Source organism: Heliconius melpomene, chromosome 9, assembly GCF_056956725.1.
Source record: "Heliconius melpomene rosina isolate 202511_hmr_F chromosome 9, ASM5695672v1, whole genome shotgun sequence".
In the NCBI taxonomy this organism is placed as follows: domain Eukaryota; kingdom Metazoa; phylum Arthropoda; class Insecta; order Lepidoptera; family Nymphalidae; genus Heliconius; species Heliconius melpomene.
This window is the reverse complement of record NC_140397.1, coordinates 8843370-8855953: the sequence shown is the minus strand read 5'-3', so window position 1 is coordinate 8855953 and position 12584 is coordinate 8843370. Positions and strand designations below refer to the sequence as shown.

The following is a 12584-nucleotide window of genomic DNA, read 5'->3' as shown; positions in this document are numbered from 1 at the left end:
TACAGCTTTAAAAATCGTCTGAAAGAGTACTTATTTAATTTAGTATAATAGTTTATCTTTATTTTTATTTTTTTTTAATATTATGTATATATTTTTGAACACGTTTTATGTATGTATATGTTTATATGTGTAAGTATATATTGTTTTTTTCAATATTTGTATGTATGTATGTATGTATGTATGTGTAAAGTATATAAACATTAAACACATTTTATGTAAGTTTATTTTATATTATTGACTTAGTTTATTATATATTATATAATATTTAATTATATTTCATAAAGTTTGCACTGAGACGTTGTCCCCTTTCTCCTCATTACAATTTATCCGTTATGTTTCAAAGGTTGTCTGGTGGAGATTGCTTAAAGCAATAAGACCGCCTTTGCATACGTGTTTTTCTTTAAATTTTATTTGTGTTGTTCTTCCTATATATTTCTTTTATGTGTGCAATAAAGTATTCTATTCTATGTTTCTAAAACTGTTCCCTCATAACGCACAAACTTATTTCCATACAAAACGAACAATCGGCATATCTAAGGCATGTCCAACGCGGAGACCAGTAATTAGACATTAGACACTCGTATAAACGAGGCTCGTTATCGCGTCTATTGTCATCGACACGTGCTTTAATTGTTAGCTTGGAGCCCGCGGCGTCGCTCTGTTGGCGGTGGAGTTAAAAGTGCTAGATAATTTCTAATTATTCTTTAAATGAAAATAATTAAATTATTTTACAATCATTTCGCTTTAATTATGTTGCTTAAGTGTTTAGTATCGCTTAAAAAAAATACATACACAAATACACAAAAAAAACGAATAAAATAATAAATTTCAATTAGGGCCAGTAGTTCTCCAGATGAGCGCATTCGACCAAACCAACTGTGAAGTACAAGTGTACAAGTTCAATATATACCTGGGGGACGCGAGTGATAACGGCGCACTGCGAGAGGTCTTTAATCAGACCTCTTAGAACTCATTATGCGATAGTAATCTGGCAATTTGTCGCCTTCATGACGCTACTTACTATTAATAACACGATACTAGGTACTTACTATTAATTATCTATTGATATAACTGTTATAGATTAGGTTAGGTTAGTTAACGCCATCCTGGTGTAGTTAATAACAGTTTATTGGCAACCAGGCGTTGTGGGCTCTAGTTCCATGTTTCATTTTGGAGAAATAATTGTTAGGTTTTTTTATGCTACCAGTTAAGCTAAGTCTCTTAAAATAGGGAAGCTTCAGAACATAGTAAATCCATCACTAGGTTTCGTTTCCTACTTTCAATACCAAATAAGAGAAAACTCATGAAAACAGTGACTAATCACTACATTTCTCCATCGTTTCTACCTAACTAATACATAACCACAAAACATCACCAAGTCGTGTCAACAACAAGGTCAAACCCCGCACCCTCGCGCTCGACATACTCGTACATACAGTATAATTCTAACGGTATCCGAGCCTGAGACTCCGACGACGATAAATCCCAGCCCCGGACACGTATCGAATGCACTGTAAATTAAATTTCTAAGGTTATCTAGAACATTCATTAAGCAGTATTAAATGAGCTAGACCGAGCTAGGCTTTCCAATCTGGCTGAACTGAGCGCTGCTAATATAGGGTCGCTTTGGAAAAATATGTGTTTTAATTATCGAAGGGCGGTCCCCAATGTCACTGATTTTCTAATAGCCTACTAATGTTGTTGAGAGCTTGTTTATTTATTCTTGTGAGTTTCTAATTATTTGTATTACAAATTGAATATACAATTAACCTTAACGTAGTTTTTTTTTTATTTTGACAAAAACCACGCATAATTTAAAAATATAAATAATATAAAATAATAACTATTGCTCGATCATTCTCTTGCAAGACTGCGATAGAGACCTTTATTTCATAGATAACCCAACGTTCTTTAGCAATAGAAAATACAATTAAACTATAGTTACAAATTAATATCGTGGCTTATCGAAGTTCGCTTTAATAAATGATCTGAGCTTGTAATGAGGAAATTAGTTCCTCTCTTATCTCACGAAGAAAGCTCATTGTAGCAGAGATAAGGCTTAATTACTTTAGAGAGCCGTTTACAAGAAAACTGCACGTTAAGTATATCTATTAAATATTAAAGTGTTTTAGTTTAATTAATAATAAAAAATAACGATATGTGTACGGCGCAGTACTAAATTAAATTTGTTATTTATAGTGTTTATTATTGTAATTTATTATAGTTTAATATTAAGATGTTTCATATTGTGTGGTAATCCAACGCTGCTGTTTCACCAGAATAGGTGAATGAAATGTGTCCCACAATGAAGACCTCACGGTCCCCGACGACTACAACCATCGCGACCTATGGTCAAGCACTAAATAATTCACAGACAAATTCACTTATTCCAAACAAATTCTTAAAAGTCTCTATACTCAGTAAGATAATATAAAAGTGCGATTAAAAAAAGGAAGCTATAATCAGCAATAATACTAGTATTACAAACGGTAATCGAATCTAGATCTCCCAGCAGTAGAAGTGGCCATAACAACTAACAAATACACCACTTAATTATTATTTCCACTAAGTTTAATCGTGGTCGTAAGGTCGTAATGTAAACGTGCGTTCATTGCTGATCGCTTCGATAGCGGGCTAGTAGAGACTTGTATGGGCATATCTTTATTCTAAAATCGCTAACAGCCGAGATGTACCGATTTTGATTGTGCTCGAGTTACGACACGTGTTGCTTCTGAGTAAACACTTTATTTTATTTTAATTGCTAATTTTATTGAGTTTTATGTTATCAGAATTGTGGCTAGTGTAATAGTATAGTGTAGTGTAGTAATTGAAGGTTAAAATTTCAATTTAAACATTTAAATGCTACTAATTAGTTACTTAATAAACCCTTATTAAATCAAATATTTGTTCTTATTTTTATAGAAGATATCTTTTTATTGGAAAGTAAAACTTTCATTATTTTATAAAAAGTTTAAAAGTGAGAGTCCCCGAATGAGATTCGATTCCCACTTGGGGTAGCGAATAATTATCGTTTCATCGATACTAATCGACAATTGGGTGGTGCCAGGGTAACGGCGTATTTTAACACTAGGTACCTCAGGGTAGGCTCAGGCCTACCTAGAAAGAAATCATATAAAAATATTACAAAATCTTAAAGGATATATAAATGTAGTTAGTTAAATAAGTAATCGCATGTCACTCAGTCGTCTAAGGCAATACAAATAATTAAATAATAGCATCCTCGTGTATCTTCTAACAATTCCCTTTCAATTGGCTAAACTGATGTTAGGAGATAACAGCCACACCCACGTGTACTCCACACCAGAGACCCTTCCTTATTGACGCCCTACTATACTACTACACGACTAAAATAAGAAAAAAAACTAAAGAATTAGTTTGGTTTACAAGAACTACCCTTACTAAATGAAAAAAAAAATTGTGGTAAGTTATCCAATTATTCGAGAACAAATTAAATATATTGCCACGAATTACGTCGTATACTTATAAACAGTAGACCAGCTTGTTGGCTAGGTTGTGCGGCGTTGAGTTACGCCACTGAATACTTTTATTTCCCAATCGTGACACAAATATTTGTTCTACAAACATTTAGATCGCAAACCTGCACCTATACCGCCACCGCTATAACTCAATCAACAGTGCATTATAATTATTCTATTTATAGTGTAAGTGGGTCGACACTATTGTGATGCAGGGCCGAAATATACGACTGAAATAACTTATGGGTTCGAATCCAATTTGGGTACATATTTAATTACTATAATTGTATTAGTGACTCTTTTATCTTCTTGTAACATATGTATATAAGTTATACAGTTTTACGCCGTATCCCGCATGTAGCCTATTAGACAGACAGACATCCTTGTGTCAAAGGACGCCATAGCGAAAAAAAGGAAATTCACTGCCCCGAGCAGGAACTGAACCCACAACTAACGCGTTTACAGTCAGACGCTGTGCTTGACGAAGTGGTCAAGACGACCTTTTACAACCGGCTAGTAGGTATATGAGTTGTGCAAACATAAAACACAGTCTGTCTAATTAGCCTCATTACCTCACTTTAATCAAAACTACAAATTATTATCGATAAAGGAGATAAAAGGTAGTAATCAATTTATAATTCAATTAAATGTGATCACGTCGATAAGGACCTGTACAGTAGTAGTGGTCTCGCTTGCCTCGTCTGCCTCGTCTGCCTCGTCTGCCTCGTCTGAGATCGCATTCATAGATTGCATGCAAGTCGTAATTGAATACCAACTAGTTCTGCTTCACACGCTAAATTAGTTATCTTATTTAAACTAATATCTTCCTTCTCAGCTAATGGTTTTACTGTTAAACACTTTTCAATTTTATTATTTTTGCTATTTGTTATTATTTTACTTTGTTAAAGTTGTAATGTATACAGAGATAATTAGTGATTAACTAGTTTTCTTTTATCGGTGGATAAGTGCTGGATAGTGATCAAAAGAAAAAAAATCCTCGTACTCACGGTGCCCACGAAAATAATTTGAACCTACAACATCGGCTTCAGCCAGGTACGTCTAACTTCACAGTTTGAAATGACTGACTTCAAAAAGCAAAAAGAGGAGTGTACGTAAGCTTTTATCGCGGCTTTAATAAAATTTCTAAGAATTTTTATTCTAAGAATTAATAAATTTAAAACTTCTTCATATGTTGTTAGCAAAATCCGTCGTTTAGTGCCGTCACACAACACGCAATGACATCTCTCAACACTCGGTCCCTTCTGCCTACATTACTGTACGCGGAATACTGCGAGAAGTTAAAGAAAAATTCTTAAGAAGTAGGTAACTATTAGCTGATTTACCTACTTACATTATTCTCATATAGTGCCACAGAAATAGTCGCTACGAGCGTGTCAATTTATTTTACTAATTCATTTAAATTGACAATATTTTTATCGTAATATATGAAAATGGTTCCCGTCGAGGTATTTATAGAGCTCAGTGGAACCTCGCAGCTTTGCGTCCGCCTCGACGCGACTAATGTCGATAGTTTAGTTGGGAGCGTTTGAATTACTTGGAGATGTTTATTCGACATAACCAATAGTAAAACATATTAAATCAAACCCGATAATTTTTATTTTTACTTTATATTGTAATGGATATGGAAATTTGGACGCAGCGGCATTTGGAACCCTCCTTGCACTTTGGCCACTAAGTTCTTATCAAATTTATTTGAAAATCTTACGCCTGTTACAGCATATTTAAGACTATGATTCGTTTTTTTAAATGATTGCCGAGCTCTTTACCCATTTTCCGCCGATTTTTTGAGGCATTGCATGTTTAACGGCCTAACTCAACGCAAAATATAAAATATTGTTACAAAATTAGTTCAAATATGAATAATAAATAATATATTTTACCAAATCTTTTTTTCGCAAAACCACTTCTTCTACTACAGTCGACATCGAATGAGTTACGCACCAATCGTTTAAGTAAGTACGTAAGTGCATTACTCAGACTTAGAGATCACTGCGCCTAAGTACTACACATTTATTATAAGATTTTTATTAATTCGTGTATTACGAGTGAGCATGTTATGTAGCTTCACGCTATATCCCGCATGTAGCGGGGTAGGCAGAGTGGACCTGTAATCCACTTTCCGCCAAATACTGCAGGCATTGGGTGTTAAGCAGCGAAACTCAACCGCGCTTTGCCTTGTTACTGGAGCCAGTTAAAAAAATATTAAATATTTCATTTAATCGAATAGGAATCGAATCTACAACCTGTCGCGTTTAGAGTCGCACGCTTGTGCTCTTGCTCCATGTCTTGCTTCAACAAATAGTAGAATTATTATACATGAACACAAAAATAGTTTTTTCTTCAATTATATAAATATTGTTTGGGGTTTTATTCCATACTAGGGACAGCAAACGTCGCAGAACTCGAACCCGCGCCTTTCTTAAACCGTAAGTTTTTTAAAATATTTAATTAGGTAGGTACATGTATAAAATATTTTGGTTAGAGCAGTATATTATTATTTATACTCTAAAATATTTTAATTTTATATTTGTAGAAGTCGTATTTTGTAGGGAGCGCCGTCTGGTATTGATACTTGTTAATCATTTAGATAAATATTAAATCGTTATTTTGGCTTTATTATGTTTGCTGTTTAAAGAATACTGTATCTTTTTATATTTTTTAACATCTGTCAAATAAAAATGCTTCAGTAAAAAAAAATATTTAGTGATAAATCACTCCACTCGCCACTTTATGCCAAAAATATATTTAACTGTAAATCCTGTTCGAATTGAAAAAAGTATCCCTGTAGTTCCACCACACAACAGGTAATGCCTCAAAAATTGAGCGGAAAGAAATGAATTTGGAGATGGAGTGCCTGAATACTCCCTTATTTTAGATTCGCTATGCCTATCAATAATCCTATGCGTAAAATTTAACATGAACTAATTAAATAAATAATAACAATGACCGTGACCTGGCTCTGTACCACTGCGCCAGGATGGTCCCTATCCACTCGTAACAAGGTGGGATCTCAAGAGGCAAATATTCAAATATTGTAACAAGTAGCGCCTAGCGGCAACAAGTGTTTACACAAGCTTAAAGCTCTACGACACTTCTGATAACACTGTTCAAATATTTTACTATATCATAATTATGAGGTCGTCGCGGAGCCGTGTGCCCACAGCGACCTGAAAAAAATATTAAGAGAGAAACCTACCGGAAGCTGTAAAATAAATATTAAATAACATTTCGGCCAAAAAAATAAACAAAACGGAGTCTTACAACCACTAGAACCGGATATACGCCGTTATTTCATATCACTACATATAAATGAGACGACAAATTGAAACCGAAATAGAAAATAGTTTGTAACTAAAAATATAGATCAGTTAAATATAATGTCCACTCTCCGTGAATCGTGAATTAGTGTCGGCTCTAATTCGACGATGAGATTAAGTGGCTCATTAGCGCCGCCACCATATGTTCCGTTATTATTATATATTTTCTACTATTATATCTAAAAGCAGAGAACGGAGACTATTATCTCTAAGTATTCTATATCTTTAACAAAATTCAAATAAAGATAAGCATCAAAGTAAACTATGCCATTCTATTAATACTGAACACGTCGCTCGGAGCGTGAAATAGCTTTCAGCTTTTAAGCGTATCGCCTTATAAAGCCGACACTTTACTCGCAGATAGCCATAATGCGGATTTTGGATTTATTCCACATTATTTATAAGGCTGAGGGCACTGTAGCTCGGCGCGGTTGTGGGTTCTTGTTCTCGCCCTGCTAACAATGCAAAGAGCGGCGTTGAGTTCCGCCACTCCACACGCATATAATTACTTTAATATAAGTAGTAACATAGTGCGTTGTAAATAGCTCTCGTTGCCAATACAATATCCGCCGGTCGCGCCGGTCCCGCTGGTGCGGCGCTATTTACAATTGGGCTAACAATAACATCGATTGTAAGCTTTTCCTATAAGTGTACTAGTGCTGTAACAACGGTATATCGATACTTTTACTGCTTTTGATTTACGTATACTTTAAGACCCTTGCATAGAGGAATGAAAATAAATTACGAGAACCCAACTCTGTGTGTTATCTAACCAGACCGAGCAACCGTAAATATAACATGTGATTAACGATTTTTAAATATGTTATGGTAACACTTAGAAGTGTCTCACTCGGAACCAGCGAACCCTATTGGGAGAATGTTCGCATTAAACGAATAATGTCTCAAAAGTGCATTCTTTCGTAAAGAAATCAAACTTTGGACTATCGTGCACACTGAGGCACGAGTGCTACCTTAATGATTCACGACGACATTACGTTTAACGATACTTTAATTCCTCTAAATTATAATCATTATCGACAGTTAGATGTAGATACTACAATTTCGCCATAAATAATGTTTCCCTTCGGAAGGTGTGAACAGTTCGGTTTTAAATGGTGTTATTGTAAAGATATGGGGCTCCGGTTGACGGTTATATACATAAATTATCGGTGCATTATCTGTTATATACAATGAATATAAATTTTAATAATGTTCAACTGTCAACTTGTAATTTAGATAGTACTAGTGGACCCGGACGCGGCTACGCCTGCTTGAACTATAAGAATATTTATTATATAATATATTTATTTTTATAAGGATGAATATCGAAATATAAGTTCATTTTGGGTGACGTTTTCTTAAAACAACAAACAAACTTTGCAAACCGGTGCTTAGCAACGACGGTTGTTATTAACATGGCAGAATAAATTGCATGTCAAATTAGAAAGTACTTTAATATATTAGTACATATGTGCAATGTAATATTATATAGCCTATAGCACTTCTGAAGAATGCAGCTTTCATACAAAACAAAAACAATGTAAATCGGACCAGTAGATCCAAAGATCTTAGCGTTCAAACAAACAAACAAACTCTTCCGCTTTATTATATTAGTATAGACTAGTGGACCCGGACGCGGCTACGCCTGCTTCAACTATAAGAATATTTATTAAATATATTCATGAAATTAATTCAATTCAAAAAAATTAATTAATTCAATTTTCATTAGAATTAGTAAGGAAATATAGGCCTAAATAATTAAAAAGAATAATAAGTAGATATATATTATTAGAAAAAAATATCTGAGTTATTGAAATGAACCAACAAAAGGATTAAAAGTAACTAAAGGATAGGTATTTCTTAATATTAGGAAAAGTACCTAAAGTATTCCGTGCGTGCGTACATAGATATCGACTCTACGAAATAATTAAACATTTCTCTCTATTAAATAGGATAATTTTAGCGGGCTATATCATTTAAAATAAGAAGGGAACCAAAGTGTAGTTTAAATTAATTATAAACAGCAAATAATTACATAAAAATTAACAATAGTTCGAAAATGTATGAAAATTTTTAAAACTGTCAACGTCATCTGCCCGTTCGCGTCGGTCATACTATGTCGCCCGTAGGCTAGGTCATTTGGAATCAGTGACATCTCCTCAATTATTTATTAGAATGTTATACAGTAAACTATAATTTCAATCTAGATAAAATGCTAAAAGTGACTATTATATTTATTTTCATAAGGATCAATATCAAAATGTCGCGGTAACGGTTGCGTAGCGACGCGACGGTTGTTATTAACATGGCAGAATAAATTGCATGTCAAATTAGAAAGTACTTTAAAATATATTAGTTTATATGTATAATGTAATGTTATATAGCCTATAGCACTTCTGAAGAATGCAGCTTTCATACAAAACAAAAACAATGTAAATCGGACCAGTAGATCCAGAGATCTTAGCGTTCAAACAAACAAACAAACAAACAAACAAACAAACTCTTCCGCTTTATTATATTAGTATAGACTATAGATTGTATCCGCAGCTGATATTTTACTAAGGACGATGGTTTTAGATTCATATTTGAAAAATATATTTTTTTAATATAGACATTTCAGCGTGCTTAAGAAAAGGCATTAACAGTCATTTTTAAACGGTTTTATTTAGTTCACCCCGTTTGTTTATTTATTTAATTATTTTTTAAGCTTCGTTCTACATCTACTCCGCATCCTCATAGGAGGGTAGGTGAAGACTCCGTTTCACTCGTACTGCATAATTCTTGAAATATTGCTTCTTGATTTACGTCACCGCCACGGTTCATCTTCTTACCAAAGATGCTGTCGAGCTGCGCCACCACGGCCTCAACGGTCATCTGATATGATTGTAAATTGTAAATGTATGTATGTTTTTATAAACCATACGGAAAGTGCACGTGTCCTACTAGTTCATCTTTTCTATCGATATGAAGAATACATCACTCGTGTTTTCATACAAATTTCGCAAATTGAGTATTTATTGTAAAGTAATTTCCATACATTCGGAACCAGCACTGGAGTTAAGTCGATGTTTACTTCAATAATATAAACACGGCGGTCAGCGCGAGTGAACTGTTTGCTAATGTTCCTTGTTTAATTGTTATTAGTACACCTCACACCTCACACCTCCACTCGATAGTTTTATATTGGCTTCGATTACTGACTGGCAGAGCTAGTGGGTCTGTCGTGGTGTCTGCTCAACATTTGTTAATATGTGCGATTCCCCTGTTCCATTAGGTCTTTATGTCGTCTCCATTAGAGATCTACACGACAAAGAGCTGCAAGCTGCGTAGTATCATTGTCGTATACTTAAAAGAGTCGTTATCGTACTAGATTGAGAGTGAAAAAAAATATTATAAGGGAATACTAAAAAATATATGTAAATTCATAGAACATTTGTAATTTTTTTATATAATTAAGTAGCTTTAACACAGAAAATAGGAGTCGTCACCAAAAAACAACAAGGTCAATGTCCTACATTAGTGTCGCCGCCCATTACCCTCCTAACAGCGGTGAGATATTTCATAAATCGACACTATCGAACGTAACATCTCTATAGCATCTGTACAGGGTCTGTCTGTGCGGAGGTCCAGGAAGGGAGGCTGTAATTTTTGTGTTATTTATGTGTTTTCTCTCTTTGTAGCGCCGAACTTATCTGATAATGTAAGGATATAATTTAGACGGTGAACTTGTCACCGATTAACGTCTTGTTTTGCTTAGGGTTGCATTGCCTTACAATTATTTGGTTTGTTTTTTATTTTTACTTATGCGTTATAGTGTAACTACAGTTAAATATTTTTAAAAAATATTTAAGGTCATTAACTAATCCACGTAAAATTAAAATACTCGTTTCTTTTCTCTACTTTTCTTTCCAAGTTCAATAGCTGCGTGCGTGTTGTCTGTGTCTGTATGTCAATCACTCAGTGATAGCCGAGTTTTATGTAAATGAATGTTCACAAATAATTTTATTCGTGAGTTTAGAGAGCATAACTTGAATTCGAAGTCTATTTCTAAAACTCCCAACGCTTATATAATTTCCCAGGTAAAACCGTGTAACAAAATGAGTATCTAATAAAAGGATATTCCAACAGACAACCCTAACTAACCTGCGCGGTGATGAGTGCCGGCGCTCTCGCGGTGTGAGCCAGGCTCAGGAGTCAGGAGTCAGGAGTGGGGACGCAATCAAGGCGCTAGTTTATTGTATTCGTAGAAGTAAACATATAATGTCATTTAATTTTACTTCAACTAAACTATATTGTACTATATTTTAATTAAAATATGTTAATGTAATCGTAGAGTTGCATTTGTTTTTCTTTTTCTTTTATTCTAATTAAATAATTGTCACTTGTCACTACTTAAGATAATTATCGTTTTTGTCTTTTATTTTGAGGCATCAAGTTAAATTAAAATATGTAGGTAAACAATTATATCGTGGCTATTCATTTCATAACCAGTTACTTATTCAGTTTAATGAGGGAGGAGAGGAGGACGTACAATTGACAAATACTAAAATATGATGAATAATAAACTGTTGCAAGCACTTTTGAATCATCCAATGAAAATACCTATCACAACCGGCTCGGAAGGCAGTTCTACGACTAGGTATTACCATTTCCGTTACCCACTACTCGCTTACACCGCTTATCTTTGCACCGTGTACATTTGGTAATTCAATACAAATTAGCAATTGTATAAAAGTTAAATAGATAATTAGTAAGTTTGACAAAGCAAGCGACTGGTTGCAGGTTCAATAGCTTGTAATTAGTGCCATTTAATACCGATTGTATGTAGGTACTTGCATCGCCGCCGGTATTTCATTCTGCTGAATAGTAATCGAACACGCGACCATCGTGCTCACAGACCCTGAGCTGAGCCACGGCGGTCTCAATAATATGAATCAGATGTATAATTTACATTTCCCAGCACAATACGGTAAGAAAGTCTAAACGTAAAGTCCAAGCATTTCGCAGCGCTAGTTAGCACTTTAGTGTTGCTATAAGTTGGGTCTGAGACGTTTATTACTCCTAAACTAAGGCTCCGTGCTCATAACTTGAGGCGGAGGTGTCCCTGGTTCCGTATACAGATAAGGGTACAGTGTTCGAGTCGGACTGAATAAGAAATTATCTAAATGGTAAGGTTGTTATGTTATTACATTTATATTATGATGTTTCCTGTGAAATTTAAGTCAACTTTGTAAGGAACATATGTTAATTTAAACCAATTACAAGTTATTTTTATATTTCTAAATATTTTTGCTATTTCACATTTAGGAAGGAAAATTACTTTTTTGTAAAACGAATCCTCTTGTATCAAAACGTACGCACAGAGACTTGGTATTACGAGACATTGTATGCTTGGAGGTGGAACTCAACGTCGCGCTTATCTTCTCAAAAAAAGAAAAAAAATAGTAACATTAAAATGAAATTAAATCAGCTTCACGCTGTATTCCGCACACAGCAGGGCAGACAGAGGAAACCTAGTGTTAAGACACTTCGTTTCCCACTTTGGAGGCATTGCGTGTTGAGTGGCAGAACTCAACGCCGCACTTTGCCTCAACACGTGAGCGAAGAAATGGAGATATAAATTTAAGTAAATCTTTTAACCCCTTATATAAAAAACAATATATATACAGGTTGTCCCAGGAGTCAACGATAAAACGAAAACAGGTGATAGACCAAGTCGTGACAGTTATGGGAAAAATATGAAAAAAAA

At 34.4% G+C, this 12584-nt stretch overlaps 1 protein-coding gene across 2 annotated transcripts in view; it reads left to right on the top strand.

Moving 5' to 3' along the window:
• bnl (fibroblast growth factor branchless) overlaps nucleotides 1-12584 on the top strand; it is a 111162-nt gene that overhangs the window by 58300 nt on the left and 40278 nt on the right. The gene's annotated exons all lie outside the window — the stretch shown is intronic.